The 25,658-nt window shown below is 44.5% G+C and overlaps 1 protein-coding gene across 1 annotated transcript in view; it reads right to left on the minus strand.

Moving 5' to 3' along the window:
- The window catches only part of LOC135545471 (E3 ubiquitin-protein ligase znrf3-like), a 104,599-nt gene that overhangs the window by 11,488 nt on the left and 67,453 nt on the right, over positions 1-25,658 (minus strand).

The following is a 25,658-nucleotide window of genomic DNA, read 5'->3' on the forward strand; positions in this document are numbered from 1 at the left end:
ACTGACTTGCCTAGTTAAATAAAGTTAAATAAAAAAATAAATACAATTTCTTCAGAACAGCCTCAATTCGTTGGGGCATGGACTCTACAAGGTGTCGAAAGCATTCCACAGGAATACTGGCCCATGTTGACGCCAATACTTCCCACAATTGTGTCAAGTTGGCTAGATGTCCTTTGGGTGGTTGACCATTCGTGATAAACATGGGAAACTGTTGAGCGTTAAAAAAAACAGCAGCGTTAGTTTTTGACACAAACCGGTGCGTCTGGCACCTACTACCATAACCCGCTCAAAGGTACTAAAATATTTTGTCTTGCCCATTCACCTTGAATAATACATACACACATTCCATGTCTCAATTGTCTCAAGGCTTCAAAATCCTTCTTTAACCAGTCTCCTCCCTTTTGTCAATACTGATTGAAGTGGAATTAACAAGTGACATCAATAAGGGATCATAGCTTTCACATGGATTTACCTGGTCAGTCTATGTCATAGAAAGAGCAGGTGTCCTTAATGCTTTTTAGACTCAGTTGTTTCAATGTATTTTCCCCCCATAGACATTGCACTCTCACTCCCAGCCACTGGAGGGGGTTGTGTGACTTTGAATGGCCTGACTCCAGCAGCAGCTAGGCCCAGCAGCTAGAGAGAGAAAGAGAGAGACCTCGAGAGAGAGAGAAAGCGCGAGCGAGAGATGACCGAGGGAGTCGACCCCAGTCCATGAAGAGGTAAACAACACGATGATAACTTTGGAAGGATGAGCACATGTGGTCTGTCTCTCAACTTTCTTTCTTACTACATGGTGTCACGAGAGACAGACCAGTATACCAAATGACAGCCTATTGCCTATGTAGTGCACTTCTTTTGTCCAGGGCCCAGTTCTCTGGTTAAAAGAAGTGCACTATAAAGGGAATAGGGTGCCATTTAGGACACACTAAAGAGCTGCCTGTTTTGGTGGGATGGTGTTTTGGCCTGCTTGGTGACATCACCATGTGGTGAATTAGTTAACAGACCAATAAGACAAAGAGATCCAAAACTCTCTGCCAGTAACAGCTCGTTTTCAGTTCTCTTTGAATTATTCATTTTGATATCTCACATTTGGGGTTCACTAAGGATCGCCTACTCTCGAAAGTATTAATCTAAAACACTCTGTTGGAGACAGACAGGCAAAGCGGCGAATGAGGTGACCCTCAATTCCATCAAAGGATCAAAGGAGACACTCTCCCGCCCTCTGGTTATTCTCACTTCTCTTCCTCAACCAAAGTGTCACTACTCTAGTTCTCCTCATATCGACTGGATACCGGTTGCCAGCTCACAAGTGAACCGTGAAGGGTATCGCTGCCGAGCATAGGTCTTCAGACCCTGTTGAGAGGTTGACTTCTAACCAGGTTTTTGATTTAAGTAGAAATTTTCTACTTCTCAGTCTCCGTTAGTAGCTAGTGTCACTGCTAGCTATTGAGACTCAGTTAGTCCATGCTGCAAGGCTTTGGCTAACTTGGCTAGCTTGCTGAGAGGCAAGCAAACCTCACTAGCATACCCTAACTGCAACACGGTAGCTTTGCTAGCTCCCTTCTATTGTCTAGTTAAGCTTCGTTCACCCATTGTGTTAGCTAGACCAACCCTCTCTGCCTTCACGGCACCGTCGGTTACGGGAGCATTTTTCTCTGAATGCTAACTCGGTCACTCGGTTTCCTTCAGCCAGCACTGAGCTAGCCACAGCACACCTTCACCATGAGGTGGCTGCTAGCTAGCTTACACCCCACTAGCTTCGCAGCTATAGCGTTACAGAGTGCTCAATATTGCTTGTGCTATGCTGCAAGGCTCCTAACTAGCTAGCTTGGTGTCGCTGTTTACACAAGCTACTCTTTTGCTAGCTTCTAACTAGCTAGCCTATGCCGTCTGCACGTTATTTTTACGACAGGCATTGTTTGGTCCCCCTTATCCGTTGAAATGGCCACTGCTATCCCATCCCAGGACGAGCCTAGCTCAGCACTCTAACCCCGACGTTCTTGTGCTTGCGGCTTCATGATAGCGGGGAAAGATTCCCTCCCTCTATGCATTAATTGCTTGGGTAGGGAACATGCCTAGGAGGACCCTGAGTCCTGTAAGCACTGCAGATTGCTTACTACAGCAGGTCTGAAGAGGAGGCTGAAATGTGCTTTTATCTCGTTAGCCCCCTCATGCCTCTGAGCCAAAAGCGACAGCTGAGGCTCAGCTCCCCACAACCGAGCCCAGTTTGGGCAAGGTCATGGATAGCCTCGACTCCCTCCCCTGACTGTCGAAGTAGTGTCAGGGGAAAGCGAGTTAGGGGACAACGAGGATGACGATGGGATGAAGTCACGGAAATCCTTGAGATTTCGCACAGGAGTTGGGGACTGATGACCCCGTTCTCCCATCCTCCAGTGGAGTTTGGGCTCCTGAATGTCTACAAGCGGACCGTGTCCAGATTCAAAATTGAGTGGCTGTCTTCTATAGGCGCTCAAGGTCTGTCAAGGTCACGGGGACTATTGATTTATAATGGCAAGGGTGCTTGGAAGGGCCCTCTCCTAGAGGAGTTGACCTCTTGGGTACTGTTTTTGGGACATGTCTCATTGTACTGAGATTGGTCCATGTATTGGGATTTCCCTCACTTTTTGAGGTTTTTCCTGACAGGTTGTCCCTGCATCTTCTTGGTCCGTAATCCCTTAGTTTCGGGACCTCTGAGGGTTGCTATGTAGGGACTTCCCTGGCTTCAAAGAGCATGTGTTGCAATACGCAACTTGACCATATCCCCACATGTGAGATATATTTGAAAAAGAGAACTTAAGAGTACCTGTGTAACCTCAGTTCTCTGATATTATGAGTGAGATATCTCACAGCATTTCCCTGCGCGCAATAGAGTGAGGAAGAGAAGCATGCTTGATAATAATCAGAGGGCGGCCCTTAGCGAACCCCACTCAAAATATCACACTCATAATATCAGAGAACTGGGTTTCCCCTCCCCACTCAGACCTCTCCCAGACAGTCCTAGAGCAAATTGATCTTTGCTAAGAAGCTATTTTTGTTTATTTGACCATTTTAATTAAAACAATCACAGTAAGAAGTTTGCTAAGACCGTCTGAGAAAGGTCTGAGTGGGGACGGGAAAACTGGAAACTAGCTGCTATTGAGGTTTGTAAATCTCTTGCTTGTTGGCCTATTAACCTACTTAACTCATGGGGATGTCAACAGGCAAGCCAAAACCTCATCCCTCTGTACCCACTATTTCTTGAATAATTGTACTTATACATTTTGTAAACAAACATTGGAAGGGGCAGCAGGTAGCCTAGTGAGCGTTGGGCCAGTAACCGAATGGTTGCTGGATAGAATCCCCGAGCCGACAAGGTAAAATCTGTCGTTCTGCCCCTGAGCAAGGCAGTTAACCCACTGTTCCCCGGGTGCCGAAGATATGGATGTTGATTAAGGCAGACACCCTCACCTCTCTGATGCGGAAGATACATTTCAGTGGAAAGTAAATGTAAACAAACACTATGGTTAAATATGGTTAAAACTATCATTTTTATATCAGAGATGGTAAGTCCTTGCTCTGTCTATGGATTTGAGAGTGATTACATTTCTCCAGCCCGATCCCTCAGCTTTTTAACGAAACAGTGGCGTGTAGAACGCTTTTTTATTGTTTCAACTGCTGATTGGCCCTTTAACTCCTACTTTCTCTGACCAACCAACATCCATTCTGTCTGGGCCCAGGGGTGTATTCTTTACGCTGATTCTGTTGCAAAAAGTTTCGCAACAGAAACTGGTTCCTCCAAGCGCTATTGAGTTGAACTGTTTTGTTCTTTAATTAAAGTTGTAGTTAAGCAGCTGGAAGAAGTTGGAACAAACCCTGCGGACTTCATTCCACTTTAGAGCACGGAAGAATCGACAATTTATAGGGAAGGGAAAGGCGATACCCAGTCAGTTGTACAACTAAATGCATTCAACTGAAATGTGTCTTCTGCATTTAACCCAACCCCGCTGAATCAGAGAAATGCGGGGGGTTGCTTCAATCGATATCCACGTCATCGGCACCCGGAGAGCAGTTGTTGTTGGGGGTAAGCGCCTTGCTCAATGGGCAGAACGGCAGATTTGTCCAACTTGCCAGCTCGGGGATTCGAACCAGCGACCCTGTCTTTCCATACGATAGATGTTCTATCTCAAAGATGAGAACTTGCAGAAGCCATCGTGTAGGGGAGAACGGGGAAACCCTTGGGACTCGTGTTCCCTACAACCAGGACGGATTCCTCTCCAATACTGTACAACCGGAGATAGATCAGTAGAAAGACTAGCGAGGGAGAGCAGAGAGTAGTCATAGACTCTTGTCAAAAGCAGTGCACTATAAAGGGAATAGGCTGCCATTTGGAACATACTGTGCTTGATCCCTCCCGCTCCCTCTATTCCCATCTATATGCAGTACCAGTCAAAGGTTTGGTCTACCTGTGTAAAGGGTCCATGGAGTGGAACCTTTCATCAATTGGGCCAAAAGACCTTCCAGGAGAATGGAACTACACACATGGAACATAAAGTACCAGTTATGTTCCATGTGTTTAGTTCCATTCTCCTGGAACGTCTTTTGGTTTGGACACACCTACAGTACTCATTCAAGGGTTTTTCTTTATTTGTAGTATTTTCTACATTGCCAAATAATAGTGAAGACATAAACTATGGAATAACACATATGGAATCATGTAGTAGCCAAAAAATGGTTAAACAAATCAAAATATATTTTTTATTTGAGATTCTACAAAGTAGCCAGCCTTTGCCTTGATGACAGCTTTGCACACTCTTGGCATTCTCTCAACCAGCTTCACCTGGAATGCTTTTCCAACAGTCTTGAAGGAGTTCCAACATATGCTGAGCACATCCCAAACCATCTCAATTGGGTTGAGGTCCGGTGATTGTGGAGGCCAGGTCATCTGATGCAGCACTCCATCACTCTCCTTCTTGGTCAAATAGCCCTTACACAGCCTGGGGGTGTGTTGGGTCATTGTCCTGTTGAAAAACAAATGGTAGTCCCACTAAGCGCAAACCAGATGGGATGTCCTATCGCTGCAGAATGCTGTGGTAGCCATGCTGGTTAAGTGTGCCTTGAATTCTAAATAAATCATAGATAGTATCACCAGCAAAGTATCCCCACACCATCACACCTTCTCCTCCATGCTTCACGATGGGAACCACACATGCGGAGATTATCCGTTCACCTACTCTGCTTCTCACAAAGACACAGCGTTTGGAACCAAAAATCTCAAATTTGGACTCATCAGACCAAACGACATACATCCACCGGTCCATTGCTCGTGTCTTGGCCCAAGCAATTCTCTTCTTATTATTGGTGTTCTTTAGTTGTGGTTTCTTTGCAGCAATTAGACCTTGAAGGCCTGATTCAGTTGCTATGTGTCTGTTACTTGATCATTGGGCTGGGCTGCAATTTCTGAGGCTGATAACGCTAATGAACTTATCCTCTGCAGCAGAGGTAACTCTGGGTCTTCCTTTCCTGTGGCGGTCCTCATGAGAGCCAGTTTCGTAGGTAGGTGCGTCCAAACTTGACTGGTACTGCACATCTGGCCAGGCCAGGCTGACTGGCAACCCTCCACCTCAATCCACATTCACCTTCATTTTGACTAGAGGAAGTGTGCAGTGAGCTGGCACTGTGTGCGTGTGTGTGTGTGTGTGTGTGTGTGTTCTTTAATACAAGTTCTCACAGGGTAGAAGGGGATGAATGATTCACTAATGCTTCACCATCGATCAACAACAAACTGACTCACAACAAAGTAGTACTCCACATACGGAATGCAGTATGCAATCCACACACAGAGGCCAACGAGTTGATTCTAATGGGGTTAAATAGAACTCCTTGGCTAGTCCTTTCTTTAGGTCTATAGCCGTGTCCACTTTATAGGCACTAACACGTTTCTTTTTTCCCTAACTGCATAAATGCGTTTAAACTTCTGAGGCGAAGACTGAATGATCTTATTCTGTTCTCTGTGTGTTTCCCTCTCACCCAGTTTCAGCTCTCCATTGCCAGTCTCTGGCTGTAGTCCATTTAATTCAGACGCTTTGATGTTAGCCATCTACGTTAATAATTAATAGCTCTTGGTAAGACGCTTCAAGAAGAAAGAGATCCCTGCTAAAGAATCTCCATTTGGGCATGCGCTGCATGTAGGGAGTCGCCTGCCTGATGACAGCAAAAATGTACCTACAGGCAAGCGCAGCTCCCTCTTTTAACGTAAGGCACACACACATGAACACACATACACACGTTGAGAGGAATGATGAGGATTGAGCTGTTAAAAAAAAAAAAAAAAACTATTTCCCCTGAGCAGAGCAGAGTGGAGTAGAGCACAACAGAGCAGAGTTGAGTAGAATGGAGTAGAGCACTGAAAAACAGAGCAGAGTAGCAGTGTGCTCAAGTCCCTATGAAGAGGGAAAAGGCCGACACACTAATCCACAACGTCATATGTCTTGTCACACTAAAACCTTATACTCCTACTCTTTCACACACTGTTCAAGGGTTTCTATGAAGTAAAAAAAAGAATATGGTGGTGTTGTACATGTACATCGGGCAAAACAAAAAAAACAATGTTCTGATCAGTAATTCCATTTGCTTCATTAATTCAAAACCGCTCTGGAATTTCAAGTAATGTTACTTCCACAGCTACCAGATAACAATGTGAATCTCCATAATATATTTGTAGGAGAACTATAGAAAGATATGGCCTTGTCTTTGCGTAAGTAAACGGATGACTGAAATAACAATGTAAAGTTGCCTCTAAAGTGCATACAGTACGTTTTAAAGTAAACAAAACATGAAACTCACAGGTCAGAAACTCTAAACTCTAGCTGTCTGCCATGCCATGCATATGGCCTGTCTGTCATAAACACTTACACTTACCCAGAGCTAGTCGGAGTCTCAAAGAGCACCCTACTCTCTACATAGTGCACTGCTTATGATCAGAACCCTATGGTGCCAATTGGGACACAGGCACTGACTTAAAGCCAGAGCCACAGTGTGCGGCCCAGCCGCTGGCTCAACGGGCTACATGTTGGCCCTGAGCATGAGAAAGAGGGTACAATCCATCCCAAGTGGACAGAAACCACAGCCTACAACGAGGAGAGGAGGAGAGCCTGGCGTCTAGACACAGAGGACAGAGAGGAAGATGAAGCCTATGTTTAGAATGGGTACGTACATCTGCCAGCTTTTTTTTAAAGGAAAGAAGATTTCACCATGCAGTCTGGAAAGTGACTTTTCTCAGGATGGATCAGCATTAACACTAGGTCCAACTGTTAGATACTGTATGTACACCAGTGGAGGCTGCTGAGGGGAGGGCGGCTCAGAATAATGGCTGGAATGTAGACAATAGAATGGTATCAGCCACATGAAAACCACGTGTTTGATGTGTTTGACACAATGCCATTGACTCCATTCTAGGCTATATTATGAGCTGTGCTCCCCTCAGCAGCCTCCTGGTGTACACAATGTGTGTAATCTGTACAGCTTCACTCTCACACACACACACACATAAACATGCACCCAAGTGCACACACACAGGCTGCGTTTACACAGGCAGCCAAATTCTGATTTTTTCCCCCCAGTAATTGGTCTTTTGACCAATTAGATCAGCTCTGAAAAAGATCTGATGTGATTGGTCAAAAGACCAATTAGTGGAAAAAAGATCAGAATTGGGCTGCCTGTGTAAACACGGCCTTAGAAGCGCGCACACACACACACACACAGGCTGTGTATACACCTGTAACCTGTATACTTAGCTAAGCTCTCATCAGAGTTTAACTCTCCATTTCTCACTCTCTCCTGCTTGCTCGCCCTATTTTTTCTTTCCCCCCCCCCCGCCCTGCTCTCCCGCTCTGCTCACTGCTATAATTAAGTGAATTAAGTCTTCAGAAGGTTCTCCTCTCCTCTGCTATTACACAGTCATTTCATGTAGCCTCCTGGCTTCTCCTCCCTTTATTAAAAGATAAAGGCATACTTTTCTCCCATGGATTTTCTTACATGTGGTCAGCTTTTTTTCTCTCCCTCCTTTCTTTTTTTAGAGACCGTGTGCCAGGGCATTATTTACATTCTGCTAAAATAAAACGCTCTGTTCTCAGAATGACTCTTCATCCGACACATATATGTAGACATGGCATTCAAACCACCTGAACTTCGTTTCCCATATGTGACTAATTAACTATTATCCACCGACTATAGGAGATAACATCACTACTGAGCAACATATCTATGCAGTATACATCCAGCAGGAGACAGAAAAAAAACTTAAAACGCCACGCAAACTAATGGCGCGAGCACAATAGTTTACTTCAATAACACTGTGTGAGAACGACACATTTAGCACATACAGTTGAAGTCAAGAAGTTTACATACAAAATACATTTCAACTCAGTTTTTAAAAATTCCTGACATTTAATCCAAGGAACAATTCCATGTCTTAGGTCAGTCAGGATCACCACTTTATTTTAAGAATGTGAATTGTCAGAATAATAGTAGAGAAAATGATGCCATCTATTTTGTGAAGTGCACCAGTCCCTCCTGCAGCAAAGCACCCCCACAACATGATGCCGCCACCCCCAGTTGGGATGGGGTTCTTTGGGTTTGCAAGCCTCCCCCTTTTTCCTCCAAACATAACAATGAGTTTTAAACAAACAGTTCTATTTTTTTTTTCATCAGACCAGTGGACATTTCTCCAAAAAGTACAATCTTTGTCCCAATGTGCTGTTGCGAACCGTAGTCTGGCTTTTTTATGGTGGTTTGGAGCAGTGGCTTCTTCCTTGCTGAGCGGCCTGTCAGGTTCTGTCGATATAGGACTCGTTTTACTGTGAATATAGATACTTTTGTCCTTTGCTGTAATTCTGGGATTGATTTGCACTTTTCGCACCAAAGTACATTCATCTCTAGGAGACAGGACGCATCTCCTTCCTGAGTGGTATGACGGCTGCGTGGTCCCATGGTGTTTATACTTGCGCACTATTGTTTGTACAGATGAACGTGGTACCTTCAGGTGTTTGGAAATTGCTCCCAAGGATGAACCAGACTTGTGGAGGACTACCATTTTTGATCGATTTCTTTTGATTTCCCCATGCTGTCAAGCAGAGGCACTGAGTTTGAAGGTCGGCCTTGAAATACATCCACAGGTACACCTCCAATTGACTCAAATGGTGTCAATTAGCCTATCAGAAGCTTCTAAAGCCATGACATCATTTCCTGGAATTTTCCAAGCTGTTTAAAGGCACAGTCAACTTAGTGTATGTAAACTTCTGACCCACTGGAATTGTGATACAGTGAATTATAAGTAAAACAATTGTTGAAAAAATGACTTGTGTCATGCACAAAGTAGATGTCCTAACCTGCCAAACTATAGTTTGTTAACAAGAAATTTGTGGAGTGGTTGAAGAACACGTTTTAAGGACTCCAACCTAAGTGTATGTAAACTTCCGACTTCAACTGTAGCTTCAATAGCACAGTTAGGGTTTACTCTCATAACCAGTGATCGAGGCAGAATAAAAAATAAAACAACCAGCACTGCTAAATCACGACATGCTACTTATGAGCTATACACATTGTCCAACCAATCGCACAGGGACGTACCATACAGTGCACATGCACGCACATTAACCCCTTTCTCCTCATCCTCAGTGTCATCCTCAGTGTCGTCCCTCACGGCCATGAAATCCCACCCTGAAACCTCCACCGTGACTCTGTACGGCTTTCCAGTTCTATAGGGGGTAAAAACACCACATCCAGATTCCTGACTGCATGTGGACTTTGAGTGCCCTTGACTTCTAAGTGACATTCTTTTGAAAAAAACTCCACTCCTCCGTCCGTAATTCTCCTTTTTAATATCACTGGGGCAGCCTGTTAAGTTGAGTGTTTTACATGAGTTGAGGGGATGTCAACGATACAATTTCAAAGTATTTTTGGGGGATGTAAAAAAATGTTTATGAAGCACATAAAAAGCCACTTGTGTGTCCACTAGCCTTTACAGCCCTCCTGGTGTAGGACCCAAATATCACCCGGATCCCTTTATAGTGCACTACTTTAAACCAAGGCCCATAGGGGCCTGGTCAAAAGTAGTGCACTAGCGTGCTATTTGGAACACATTCCTTGTGTAAACTAGCAGTTTACTGAATGTAAATACGGACACGGGATCACTTGAACCACTCTGGGAGCCACGGCGACAGCCATTCATAACCCTGTTCCAGACGTGAGGTACACTGAGCAGAACAGAATCGCTGGTTTTGTTTGGGTATTTTTAACATGTATCCGTCCTTCGTCTCTTCCTTGAAGTAATCACTATTATAAGACAAATGAATGGGGGTTAGTACAGGTTTAAGTACATAGTTTTTATCTATCCATTATAGTCGGATCAGTATTTACTTTCAAGGCAGGGTGGGGGATGTTTGGTTTTGTTGTGAATGGGGGCTCTGCCTCTTTAAAGGGGCTCCAAAAAGCAAAAGCTAGGAGCTAGGCCCAGGTAGGCAGCTACAGTATGACGAGGGAAGATTCCCCTGATCAGTGTCATCTGCTCAGTCCAACTTGTAGTCAGTCAATGTGATGGGTCTCATCAATACGGAAATGGCAACGTCACAGAATAGTTTTCCAAAATTCTTCCAGCTTCACCACCTGATCGAGGCCCAGAGACAGAAATGAGCCAGCATTAATTCTGGGGCCACCCCATCACCACGTGTGTGAGGGTATGTATGGAACCTTACTCGGAACACAGTGGGTACGGAAGGGTATGGGACCTCTATCGGATAGAGAGACATAGAGAAAGAGAGAGACAGCTACGGGAGTGTGTGTGGCTGATGTCATCAGTAAACATGCATTCTGTGGACAACACCATGTTAGATGCTTAAGCAAGTTTCTACACTAGATGCTGGCGCAAGGTGCTAATGCTATGTGCTACGCTAGGTACCACTAGACGCCAATGCTAGAACGTCAGAGACTATGCTAAATGCTAACGCGAGATGCTAATACCAGGTGCTCCCCTCTTCTCCTCTCCCATTTCTTTCCTCTCCCCCTATCTTATTCCCTTTCTCGCCCACTCACTCTCCTCCTTCCCTAACTCTTGGAAGACTAGCCCAAGGTAGGCAAAAAGAGTTCCTAATAGATCTTCTCAATCTCTCTCCCAAAACTCTTTCCCTCTGTGTCTCTCCCTTTCCCCCTCTTTCCTTACCTCCCTCTACCTCTCCTAGGTCCCCCCGCTTTTCCTCTGTCTCTGCCTCAGCGCACAATGATGGGGGTTGGCCATTCAGCCAGCGTTACATAACCAAAATGATACAATTGAGTTGCACTGTGAGTGTGTGTGTGCGTGCGTGCATGAGTGTGTGTCTGCATACTTGTGCCCGCGAGTGCTTGAATGACTGCGTGTGTGCATGAGCACCGAGTAGGTGTGTGTGCGTGTTCATGTGTGTGAGGTGGGGCACCTCAGAGGGCCAGCCAGAGCAGTGTGACTTGGCAAACAGCAACAGACCCATTAACGCCTACAGTTCTGCAGGAGAGAACTCTCTCATCAGACAGTCTTTCGCTCTACACCTCTCTTTACCTCTCACCCTGCCCGCTGTCCTCCATTACACCAGTCCCTCTTCCCTACCTCGCCACTGAGTGTACAAAACATTAGAAACACCTGCTGTCCATGATAGACTGACCAGGTAAATCCAGGTGAAAGCTATGATCCCTTATTGATGTCACTTGTTAAATCCACTTCTAATCAGTGTAGATGAAAGGGAAGAGACAGGTTAAATAAGGATGTTTAAGCCTTGAGACAATTGAGACATGGATTGTGTATGTCTGCCATTCAGAGGGTGAATGGGCAAGACAAAATATTTAAGTGCCTTAGAACGGGGTATGGTAGTAGGTGTCAGGCTGGGTTTTTCACACAACAGTTTCCTGTGTGTATCAAGATTGGTCCACCACCCAAAGGACATCCAGCCAACTTGACACAATTTTGGGAAGCGTCGAAGTCAACATGAGCCAGTATCCCTGTGGAACGCTTTCGAGACCTTGTTAGAGTCCATGCCCTGACGAATTGAGGCTGTTCGGAGGGGAAAAGGGGTGCCATTCAATATTGGGAAGGTGTTCCTAATCATTTGTACACTCCGTGTGTATACCCATCATCCCTATGCGCACTCTTTCTCTGTGTGTGTGTGTGTGTGTGTGTGTGTGTGTGTGTGTTATCCACTACCCCGTCCTTAGTTTTACTTAAAACACAGGACCAAATCAAGCACCCATCAGCCACTGCTCTTCCCTGTGTGTGGGTTCTGCCCTGTGGAGACCAAAACGGACAGAGAATGGACAACCGCTAATTAAATATCCTCCACTTTTTCTCGTCTCGATCCCCCTGTTTTTGTTTTCTTACCGGTTTGCTTTTCCAGCCTTTGTGATCCGCAGGAAAATAAACAACCCTTCTGGTTGGATGGTGGGTCAGACTCGGGAACGCTGCTGCTTTTATAAAAGTACGCCCATCAACCAACCAACTGACCTCCTCTACTTCAGAACTGGGAAAAGTACTGTAGGATCCCCAACGGGGAACCTGTATGCATCCAATCCTAGGTAAGGGATGCATACATCTCCCAAGCCGCTATGAGCGCATCATTGATCTATGGAAGTAATACTCATTTACTATTCCACAGGTCTCTGGAGATTCCTCTGCAGTGAATTTATTACTGATGCTCATTTACCACCATGTGTGGCTGAGCCAACGCTAAACAAAAGAATCACACGACTAACTGCTGAAATAATACCAACTGGGCTTTTTTGCTCACAAATCTACCAAGTCAACTTCTTCTTTTTTTTCATTTTCTTTTTTCTTTTCTTTGTTTTTTGAAACTCCCCCTAGCTGTCAGTACAAAACTGCAGTTGAAGAAAGAAGCGCTACAAGGAACTAGGCTATTTACTAGGAACATCCTAATGCAAGGACACTCTACTATAGTCGGTCAATATTTCTCATCCATTTGTAACAAAAAAAGGCCCCACAAAATCTTGAAAGTGGGAAAGTGAAACACTAAACAGGGACTTAGTAAGTCAGCCACTTATCAAAAGGTACACATCAAAACGACTGTGTTGTATTCCAGTGAAAAGGCTAAGACGACTAGGAACAAACGTCTTACGTCATATACAGTAAGATAACATAATAACCTTATCATCTAAATAAAATGTTTAAAAAAAATTAAAAACATGACTGCATGACAGCAGAGTGATGCAATGTTTCTGGGCATTACATCATCAACGTGTGCCACAGTGTCACTAACTAGCTACCACAATCACACAACACGCTACGTTGACCAACCGTTACAATACTTCACTGTTAGTTATCAAAATAATGGAGCATTTAGTCATTGTCAGATAAGCATCCACTTGGGTACCTTTAGGGAAGGGAAAGGGGGATACCTAGTCAGTTGCACAACTGAACGCATTCAACCAAAATGTGTCTTTCGCATTTGACCCAACCAGTCTGAATCAGAGAATTGCGGAGGGCTGTCTTAAATCAACATCCACGTTAATTAATAAATAGGATTTTCTACAGAAATCAGAAGCAAAAACCATTTATATAATCCTAGGATCTCAACTACCTCATCAGAACTGACCAAAGCATTTTGCCCATTAAGCTCTGGCGGCAGGTTGCTTAGTGGTTAGAGCGTTGGGCCAGTAACCGAAAGGTTGCTTGATCAAATCCCCAAGCCGACAAGGTAAAAATCTGTCATTCTACCCGTGAGCAAAGCAGTGTTCCCTGGTAGACTGTCATTGTAAATAAAAATGTGTTCTTAACTGACTTGCCTAGTTAAAAAAGGATCAATTTTAAAAAAGCTCTTCATCTGCCTCCGTCCTTTTCTCACTCCCTCCCTTTCAGGAGACAAACCAAACCCAGCAGTCGTAAAAACACAAATAATGCATGGAGAGCAGAATTAGTACGATACCTGCTAATTATCAAAATCCATAAAAGAGCCGTTAAATTCTACAACCACCTAAAAGGAAGCTATTCCCAAACCTTCCATAAGAGATTAACCTAGAGAAAAGTTTCCTCAGCCAGTTGGTTCTATGGGCTCTGTTCACAAACGCAAATAGACCCCACAGAGTACCAGGATTAGACCCAACCAAATAATGAGAAAACAAAAAGATAATTGCTTGTCACATTGGAAAGAACTAACCAAAAAAACAGACCAAACTGGAATGCTATCTGGCCCTAAACAGAGAGTACACAGTGGCAGAATATCTGACCACCGTGACTGACCCCAAAATAAGGAAAGCGTCGACTATGTACAGACTCAGTGAGCATTGCTATTGAGAAAGTCTGCCGTGGGCAGACCTGGCATTCAAGAGAAGACAGGCTATGTGCCCACTGCCCACAACATTTGGTGGAAACTGAGCTGCACTTCCTAAACCTCCTGCCAAATGTATGACCATATTAAAAGACACATATTTCCCTCAGATTACACAGACCCACAAAGAATTGGAAAGCAAATACATTTTTTAGAAACTCCCATATCTATTAGGTGAAATACCACAGTGTACCATTACAGCAGCAAGATTTGTGACCGGTTGCCATACAAAAAGGGCAACCAGTGGAGCACAAACACTATTCTAAATACAACCATTATTTATCTGTTTATTTACTTTCCCTTTCGTACTTTAACCATTTTCACATTTTTATAACACCGTGTAGCCATGATATAACATAATATAATCATTATTCCGAAACTCTTGTGAGTGTTATGTTTACTGTTCATTTCTGATCGTTTATTACATTTTTGTTTATATCACTTGCTTTGGCATTGTAAACATATGTTTCCCATGTCAATAAAGCCCCTTTGAATTGAATTGATTCCCCCCCTTTGCCCCCCTCCACTGGCAGCCCCTTCAGACGAGTAACAATAACTGGATGTAACTTAGCTCTCACTACTGCCCCCCCCCCACACACACACACACACAAACCCTTTCCCCTTCCATCCCTAGCTACGGGCTCACATAAAGAGCTCCCAGTCAGCCTGTCTCGCTCAGCCTCTCTCCCCATGGCTGCCAGGTGTGTTACTCACCCCCCCACCCCTCGAACTGTGATTCTCTTTTTTCAAGAGCTCTTCTTCCATTAGCTCAACCTCTCAAGGCAAGGCTAGCTCCAATGGCACTTCTCACTCTCTCATACTTACACACAAACTCTCAGGAGGGTGAACCAAACCCCACCTCTCTGAGGAGAATAAACTTCTTACACCTCTGGATGTTCTCTCACATGGACAGAGGAACCCGCCACCACACCATGGAGAGGACAGACAACTGATCAGATCGAGTGTGTGTATGTGTGTAGCAGAGCGAGGCCCCTGGCTGCATGGGGCCCAGATCAGGCTCAGGCGTGGTGGGCCTCGGCCCTGAGCAGCTCAGGCTCAAAGAGAACAGGGCCATCACACACAGAGCAGCCCAGTATGGAGGAACTCTCACAGAGAGGAACAAACGCACACGGGCTTAACTATGTGGAGGCGCAGGGAGAGAGAAGAGAAAAGAGACGCTTTGGTGTGGGAGCCATGTCTGATCATATCACTGTGATACGGTTTTTTATTTTGTTTTATCCATGTTACCTCTTTGGATAGCTAGTAGCCGTCGTATTTTCTGGCTAATAAGCAAAAACGGTCAAAATTCACAAAATTAAATATATTTTTTTAAATCACAAAAAAATGTAAACAAAAGAAGTCGACTTTTTAACCGTTTACAATTACAAACAAATTCAAGCATGTCGAAGAATTTATCATCTCAAATTAATCCATTTAAAAGAACCCCCCCCCCCTCCTCCTCTGTGGCGCTCTGCTCTTTCATTTCCACTCCCCTCTCTCTCTCTCTTCTCCCTCCCCCTTTTTTGCGCTCCCTCTTCTTCTTTCTCTTTTCTCCCGCTCCCTCTCTTTCGTCTTAAGTCCCCGGGCTCCTTTATTCTCTCTTTAAATAGGGGCCCGACCAGGGCTGTGAAGTGTAATAATGGTCATTTTTCCTCTCCATTCAGCAGCGGGTAATTCCACCCAGGGACGGCTCACTTTGAGCCACATCACACAAGGAGCTTCCCAGTGACCATGGCAACGTGCTCAGTGGGATCCCGGGGCCGTGAAGCAGTGATTTGGGGGATTTGGTGGGGTGTAGGGCAGCCAGGGTGGCTGGGGCGGTGAGGGCCCGCAGAGGAGGAACAAAAAAGAAAACGCTGTCCAAAATGGAGAGAGGAGAAGAGAGAGAGAAGAGAGAGAGAAGAGAGGCCCAGTCTAGGTGTAGAGAAAGCCTCCGACCGAGCGAGCGACACCCCACCAGGAAGAGAAGCCAAGATACTATCAGCAAGTTGAGTCGTACAAAACATGAAAGGAGCACCCAAGAGGCAGGCCTCCCTCATGGTGCAGGCAGCTCAACGCTTCACAGGGTTTCACTCTCTCCTGCTCTCCCTCCCCCTCCTATCCCCCCCTCTTTTCTCCCCTCCCCTCTCCCTCCTTCCGCCATGGTATGGCACTGTTTCTGTGATGTGGTGGTGTGGGGAAGGAGGGAGGGAGAGAGGGAACTGAAGGTAGCATGTGAGTTTTATTGTTGGTGCCAAAGTCTATTGATGAACTGATGCTTTCATTGATCATAAGGGAGGATACCTTGGCCTTCTGTTCACCTCTTAAAATCCACCCCAGCACCAGTACATTCACAGGGCCCTCCCTCCCTAACCCTAGAATGTGTGTAATCCACTGGTTAGTTATAGGGGAAACGCTGGATTACCGCTTCATAATAAATCGTCCTACTGCTACTGCGATGACACCAACCACCATTTCGGTCTTCATCACTTTAACGACCACAGCGTCTGACAGTAACATGCTCTTCTATGGACAAGCTGTCCTCATATGGCATGAAAAGAAGTAGGCCCTTAACTCCACTTGTGCGCCCACCTCTGAAAGGAGAGAAAATAGTCCCATCGACCCACCGCTACTCCATCTATTCCCTTCCGCCAGCAGAAAGCATTCTTCCATAAACGCTAGGTAATTACGTTGGAATAAAAAGCTGCAGCTGCATCTTAACAATGGACTAAAACTATTATAGGTAATCAATTCCTATTATATTGACGTTCGACAGCAATCTATCTACCAAATCACTGTGCAAAACCACCTGGCCATCGAAGCACAACACTTCTCACTCCCTCTCTGCTCTGCTATGGAGTCCACCAAGACAGAGAGAGAGACAGAGACAGACAGAGAGAGAGAGCGATAGAGACAGAGAGAGATAGAGACAGGGAGAGAGAGAGAGAGAGACAGAGAGAGAACGACAGAGAGAGAGAGAACGACAGAGAGAGAGAGAACGACAGAGAGAGAGAGAACGACAAAGAGAGAGACAGAGAGAGACAGAGAGGGTGCTTTATCAAAGCACACCTAATCTCTCAGCCCCCAGATAAACAGTGGATGAGCTCACATAAACCACACACGCATGCATACACTTATTTTTTTACATTTTCATCAGCCAATATTATCGTCCACAAAATAAAATGAATGGTGTACAATACAACATAAAGGGTGCAACAGATCAGCACCCCTGCCAGAACCTACCCTATAAAACTCCACAGTACGAGTTTAACAACACTCTGTGTGGCACAGCACCGCATTGGCATACCATACCATGTGGTCTGGCATTGGCATGGTCTCTAACAAACAGACCGACAGACACCTTTCCCAGGTCAGCTACAGGGCAGGGCATCCAAGGTTTACACAGCCAGAGGTGGGAACAGTTAACCTAACACAGGCCCCAGGCCAGACTGTGTGTGTGTGTGTGTGGCTAGCTGCCTCACTCTCATCTCTCTCTCTCTCTCTCTCTCTCTCTCTCTCTCTCTCTCTGGCTGAGATGCCAGACAGGGTAAGCATCCAAAAGCCACTTAGCAGTAAGAAGGTGCAGCTGTTTGCTGAGCTCCACAGCAGGCTGTGCCAAGAGAGAGAGAGAGGCAGAAACAGAAAGAGGAGAGGAGTGCCAGGCTGCTAGCTAGTCACTGCAGGGGATCTATATCATAGAATTACAGTGCATTCGGAAAGTATTCAGACCCCTTGACTTTTTCCAATTTATTTAAAGTTACAGCCTTATTCTAAAACGGATTAAATAAAAAAATGTTCCTCAGCAATCTACACACAATACCCCATAACGACAAAGCAAAAACAGGTTGTCAGAAATGTTTGCAAATGCATTACAAATAAAAAACAAATACCTTATTTACATTGCTATTCAGACCCTCTACTATGAGGTGTATCCTGTTTCCATTGATCATCCTTGAGATGTGTCCACCTGTGTTAAATTCAATTGCTTGGACATGATTTGGAAAGGCACACACCTCTCTATATAAGGTCCCACAGTTGACAGTGCAGGTCAGAGCAAAAACCAAGCCATGAGGTTGATGGAATTGTCCATAGACCTCGGAGACAGGATTGTGTCGGGGCACAGATCTGGGGAAGGGTACCAAAACATTTCTGCAACATTGAAGGTCTCCAAGAACACAGTGGCCTCCAGCATTCTTAAACGGAAGAAGTTTGGAACCACAAAGACTCTTCCGAGAGCTGACCAAGAACCTGATGGCCACTCTGACAGAGCTCCAGAGTTACTCTGTGGAGATGGGAGGACCTTCCAGAAGGAAGCCACTCCTCAGTAAAAGGCACATGACAGCCCACTTGGAGTTTTCCATAAGGGACCAGGAGTCTCAGACCATGAAAAACAAGATTCTCTGGTCAGATGATTCCAAGATTGAACTCTTTGGCCTGAATGCCAAGCGTCACAATTGGAGGAAACCTGGCAGCATCATGCTGTGGGGATGTTTCTCAGCCGCAGGGACTGCGAGACTAGTCAGGATCAAAGACGAACGGAGCAAAGTACAGAGACATCCTTGATGAAAACCTGCTCCAGAATGCTCAGGACCTCAGACAGGGGTTAAGGTTCACCTTCCAACAGGACAAGGACCCAAAGCACACAGCCAACACAATGCAGAAGTGGCTTCGGGACAAGTCTCTGAATGTCCTTGAGTGGCCCAGCCAGAGCCCGGAATTGAACCCGATTGAACATCTCTGGAGAGAACTGAAAATAGCTGTGCAGCGACACGCCCAATCCAACCTGACAGAGCTTGAGAGGATCTGCAGAGAAGAATGGGAGAAAGTCCCCAAATACAGGTGTGCCAAGCTTGTAGTGTCATACCCAAGAAGACCCAAGGCTGTAATCACTGCCTAAGGTGCTTCTACAAATTCCTAAGTAAAGGATCAACATAATTATGTTAATATGAAATATTCAGTTGAAGTCAGAAGTTTACATACACCTTAGCTAAGTACATTTAAACTCAGTTTTTCACAATTGCCGACATTTAATCCTTGTAAAAATGCCCAGTTTTAGGTCAGTTTGGATTACCACTTTATTTTAAGAATGTGAAATGTCAGAATAATAGTTGAGAGAAATACTTATTTCAGCTTTTATTTATTTCATCACATTCCCAGTGGTCAGAAGTTTACATACACTCAACTTGTATTTGGTAGCATTGCCTTTAAATTGTATAACTTGGGTCAAACGTTTTGGGTAGCCTTCCACAAGCTTCCCACAATAAGTTGGGTGAATTTTGGCCCATTCCTCCTGACAGAGCTGGTAGAACTGAGTCAGGTTTGGAGGCCTCCTTGCTCGCACACAAATGTTCCATAGGATTGAGGTCAGGCTTTATGATGGCCACTCGAATACCTTGACTTTGTTGTCCTTACGCCATTTTGCCACAACTTTGGAAGTATGCTTGGGGTCATTGTCCATTTGGAAGACCCATTTGCGACCAAGCTTTAACTTCCTGACTGATGTCTTCAGATGTTGCTTCAATATATCAACATAATTTTGCTGCCTTGTGATGCCATCTATTTTGTGAAGTGCACTAGTCCTTCCTGCAGCAAAGCCACTCCCACAATATATTGCTGCCACCCCATAACATGTTGCTGCCACCCCCGTGGTTCACGGTTGGGATGATGTTCTTCGGCTTGCAAGCCTCCCCCTTTTTCCTCCAAACATAACAATGGTCATTATGGCCAAACAGTTCTATTTTTGTTTCATCAGACTAGAGAACATTTCTCCAAAATCTATGATCTTTGTCCCCATGTGCAGTTGCAAACCTTAGTCTGGCTTTTTTAATGGCGGTTTTGGAGCAGTGGCTTCTTCCTTGCTGAGTGGCCTTTCAGGTTATGTCGATGTAGGACTCGTTTTACTGTGGATATAGATACTTTTGTACCGGTTTCCTTCAGCATCTTCACAAGGTCCTTTGCTGTTGTTCTGGGATTGATTTGCACTTTTCGCACCAAGTACGTTCATCTCTAGGACAGACCGTGTCTCCTTACTGAGCGGTATGACAGCTGCATGGTCCCATGGTGTTTATACTTGCATGGTATTGTTTGTACAGATGAACGTGGTACCTTCAGGCGTTTGGAAATTGCTCCCAAGGATGAACCAGACTTGTGGAGGACTACTATTTTTTTCTGAGGTCTTGGCTGATTTCTTTTGATTTTCTCATGAAGTCAAGCAAAGAGGCACTGAGTTTGAAGGTAGACCTTGAAATACATCCACAGGTACACCTCCAATTGGCTCAAATGATGTCAATTAGCCTATCAGAAGCTTCTAAAGCCATGACATCATTTTCTGGAATTTCCCAAGCTGTTTAAAAGGCACAGTCAACTTGGTGTTGACCCACTGGAATTGTGATACAGTAAATTATAAGTGAAATAATCTGTCTAAACAATTGTTGGAAAAATTACTTGTCATGCTGACTTGACAAAACTATAGTTCGCGAACAAAACATTTGTGGAATGTTTTTAATGACTCCAACCTAAGTGTATGTAAACTTCCGACTTCAACTGAATATATATATATAAATTAGCAACGACAAAACATGTTTTTGCTTTGTCATTATGGGTATTGTGTGTAGGTTGATGAGGGAAAAAATGTGTTTAATCCATTTTAGAATACCATAAATTACGTAAATTATAGGCTGATCTCGATCTACACCATGTCGGAGTGTGTGGAGAGGGGCTCTTAGCACAGGGTAAACAGTCTAGAGGCTTCGGCTCTTATGCTATTATTGTATTAAAAAGGTATGGTTGTGACAGTAATGGTTTTTAGATGATGGTTACTGGTCAGTCAAATGACAGCGTCACCATAATAACCATTTGATACTGGCCTTGTAGGCAGAGGAAGCCTAGTGGCTAGAGCGTTGGTCTAGTAACCGGAAGGTTGCAAGTTCAAACCCCCGAGCTGACAAGGTACAAATCTGTCGTTCTGCCCCTGAACAGGCAGTTAACCCACTGTTCCTAGGCTGTCATTGAAAATAAGAATTTGTTCTTAACTGACTTGCCTAGTTAAATAAAGGTAAAATAAAGAGTTCCAGTGTCTGTGTTCTTTTGCCCATCTTAATCTTTTCTTTTCATTGGCCAGTCTGAGATATGGCTTTTTCTTTGCAACTCCGCCTAGAAGGCCAGCATCCTCTTCACTGTTGCTGTTGAGACCGGTGTGTTGCGGGTACTATTTAATGAAGCTTCCAATTTAGGACTAGTGAGGCGTCTGTTTCTCAAAGTAGACACACTAATGTACTTGTCCTATAGCTCAGTTGTGCACCGGGGCCTCCCACTCTTCTTTCTATTCTGGTTAGAGATTGTTCTGTGAAGGGAGTTGCTCACAGCGTTGTACGAAATTTTCAGTTTCTTGATAATTTCTCGCATGGAATAGCCTTCATTTCTCAGAACAAGAGTAGACTGACGAGTTTCAGAAGAAAGTTCCTTGTTTATGGCCATTTTGAGCGTGTAATTGAACCCACAAATGATGATGCTCCAGATACTCAGTCTAAAGAAGGTCAGTTTTATTGCTTCTTTAAGCAATACAACAGATTTCAGCTCTGCTAACATAATTGCAAAAGGGTTTTCTAATGATCAATTCAACTTTTAAAATGATAAACTTGTATTAGCTAACACACCGTGCCATTGGAACACAGGAGTGACGGTTGCTGATAATGGTCCTCTGTACGCCTATGTAGATGTTCCATTAAATATCTGCCATTTCCAGCTACAATAGTCATTTACAACATTAACAATGTCTACACTGTATTTATGATGAATTTGATGTTATTTTAATGTACCAAAAAAATAGCTTTTCTTTCAAAAACAAGGACATTTCTAAGTGACCCCAAACTTTTGAACAGGAGTATATATATATATATATATATATATATATATATATATATATATATATATATATATATATATATATATATATATATATATATATATATATATATATATATATATATATATATATATATATCAGCAAAAAAAGAAACGTCCTCTCACTGTCAACTGCATTTATTTTCAGCAAACTTAACATGTGTAAATATTTGTATGAACACAACAAGATTCAACAACTGAGACATAAACTGAACAAGTTCCACATACATGTGACTAACAAATATGGAATAATGGTTCAATGAAAGATGGGGGGTTCAAAATCAAAAGTAACAGTCAGTATCTGGTGTGGCCACCAGCTGCATTAAGTACTGCAGTGAATCTCCTCCTCATGGACTGCACCAGATTTGCCAGTTATTGCTGTGAGATGTTACCCCACTCTTCCACCAAGGCACCTACAAGTTCCTGGACATTTCTCGGGGGAATGGCCCTAGCCCTCACCATCCAATCCAACAGGTCCCAGACGTGCTCATTGGGATTGAGATCCGGGCTCTTCGCTGGCCATGGCAGAACACTGACATTCCTATCTTGCAGGAAATCACGCACAGAACAAGCAGTATGGCTGGTGGCATTGTCATGCTGGAGAGTCATGTCAGGATGAGCCTGCAGGAAGGGTACCACATGAGGGAGGAGGATGTCTTCCCTGTAACGCACAGCGTTGAGATTGCATGCAATGACAACAAGGTCAGTCCGATGATGCTGTGACACACCGCCCCAGACCATGACGGACCCTCCACCTCCAAAATCGATCCCGCTCCAGAGTACAGGCCTCGGTGTAGCGCTCATTCCTTTGACAATAAACGCTAATCACCCCTGGTGAAATAAAACCGTGACTCGTCAGTGAAGTCCTGTCTGGACCAGCGACGGTGGGTTTGTGCCCATGGTGATGTCTGGTGAGAACCTGCCTTTACAACAGGCCTACAAGCCCTCAGTCCAGCCTCTCTCAGCCTATTGCGGACAGTCTGAGCACTGATGGAGGAATTGTGCCTTCCTGGTGTAACTCGGACAGTTGTTGTTGCCATCCTGTACCTGTCCCGCAGGTGTGATGTTCGGATGTACCAATCCTGTGGAGGTGTTGTTACACGTGGTCTACCACTGCGAGGACAATCAGCTGTCCGTCCTGTCTCCCTGTAGCGCTGTCTTAGGAGTCTCACAGTATGGACGTTGCAATTTATTGCCCTGGCCACATCTGCAGTCCTCATACCCCCTTGCAGCATGCCTAAGGCACGTTCAAGCAGATGAGCAGGGAACCTGGGAATATTTCTTTTAGTGTTTTTCAGAGTCAGTAGAAAGGCCTCTTTAGTGTCCTAAGTTTTCATAACTGTGACCTTCATTGCCTACCGTTTGTAAGCTGTTAGTGTCTTAATGACCGTTCCACAGGTGCATGTTCATTAATTGTTTTTGGTTCATTGAACAAGCATGGGAAACAGTGATAAACCCTCTACAATGAAGATCTGTGAAGTTATTTGGATTTTTTAAATTATCTTTGAAAGACAGGTTCCTGAAAAAAGGGATGTTTCTTTTTTTGCTGAGTTTATATACATATTCCCCCCCCTTATATATATTTTTCTGCTGAAAACTTGAGGGCCCCCAAATCAAACGACCCGCGGGCCACTTGGGGAACTCTACTCTACAGCCTTGTGTATTTGTAAGTCGCTCTGGATAAGAGCGTCTGCTAAATGACTTAAATGTAAATGTAAATGTATTTGCTGTATGCCCTTACAGCCAGCAACAGGTCCAGAACCAGTCGAGCTTAGGGTTGTGTTTTTAGGGCTGCAATGATACCAGATTCGTAATATAGAATTCTTTCCATGGGAAACATGAAAACACATAGCAGACTGAACTCTTTGGTCCTTCAAAAACTTGCTGTGTGTAAAATAGGTTGTGCTATATCTTGGAAAATAGATCAAATGTGACTCTGGGTGACAACATAATGGTGTTTGTTTCCAACATTAGGGTTGATTTCGTAAATATGTGAAATCCGCTTTGTGTTTTGTTTCCTTGCCACAATACTAACGAGTATCACAATACTGGTATCGTCCCGGCCCTAGTGTTTTTGTAAGGGCAGAGTAGAGTACATGCCCACCGTGTGTGTGTGTGTGTGGTGTGTGTGTGTGTGTGTGTGTGGTGGGGTCGGAGAACATGAAAAGGCTGTGAGGGAGAAAAAAAAACAATAATAATTAGACAGCCCCATATCCTGACACAAACCCCCCCCCCCCCCCCCTTCCACTCTCACCCCCTCCATCACACCCTCAACCCTGAAACAGCAACCCTCACACCCCTCCCTGTGTAGGGGGTGATGTCATGCCACAGGATGGAGGGATGAGGACGGGGATGAAAGGAAGAGAGGGAAAACCCTCATGCCGGTCAGGGCCCATGCGGCCGTTGGCGCGGCAACATGAAAAGTGGAAATATCACGCTGGCATGGCGACAAAAGAGAGCAGAGCCACCAAAGCCATGGCATGATTACATGTTCCACAAGAGACGCCAATATCACACAGAGAGGGGGAGAGAGACTAAAGAGAAGGAAAGAGAGATAGAGAGAGAGACTAGAGAGAAGGAAAGAGAGAGACTAGAGAGGAGAGAGAGACAAGAAAGAAGGAAAGAGAGAGACTAGAGAGAAGGAAAGCGAGAGAGAAGGAAAGAGAGAGACTAGAGAGAAGGAAAGAGCGATAGAGTGTGAGAGAGACTAGAGAGAAGGAAAGAGAGAGAAAGAGGGATAGAGTAGAGGGCGAGAGGGAGAGGGTCGTGGAGGGGATTACCAGGAAGCTAGGAACATGTCACCCCAGCCAGGCTAGTTAGGACAGAAATACACCACTTAAAGACAGGCAGCACAATTATGAGCACAAAGTTTGTTTTTTCACTAAATTGGTAATTTGCCCAATGAGATCAGCTCTGACAAAGATCTGATGTGAAAAGATTTGATGTGATTGATCAAAAGACCAATTAGGGAGAAAAAAATATTTGAATTGGGCTGCCCGTGTAGACGCAGCAATACTGTTCAACACTACACTTAAAAGAAACCATCATGCGAGGATCTATTCAACACTTCACACAAAACACCACAAGTCAACTTACTGTGCTATAACTCTTTAGTCTGCACAAATAAAATGTATAGGCAAAGCTACAGCTCTCTGAACAAAGCTAAACCCTGCACGGAAATACAATGTGTGTAGATGCTAGATGAACAGCTCAGTGGTTATCTACAAACGCTACAAAAACAACTCTTCCACAAACACAGGCAACGGAAACACAAGCTAGGACCCAATCTTCCAGCGCCTCCCCGCTTCCCTGCTGTAGAGGGAGCCGCTGTGTGTGCAGCACGCAGGGAGGGAGGCAGCGGTGGGGGTCACAGGTCAACAGCCCAGTGCCTCTCATAAGAACCAGACAGGAAGAGCTGGGAAAAAAAGGTGTACATAT

This window comes from Oncorhynchus masou, chromosome 1 (genome assembly GCF_036934945.1).
Source record: "Oncorhynchus masou masou isolate Uvic2021 chromosome 1, UVic_Omas_1.1, whole genome shotgun sequence".
NCBI lineage: Eukaryota > Metazoa > Chordata > Actinopteri > Salmoniformes > Salmonidae > Oncorhynchus > Oncorhynchus masou.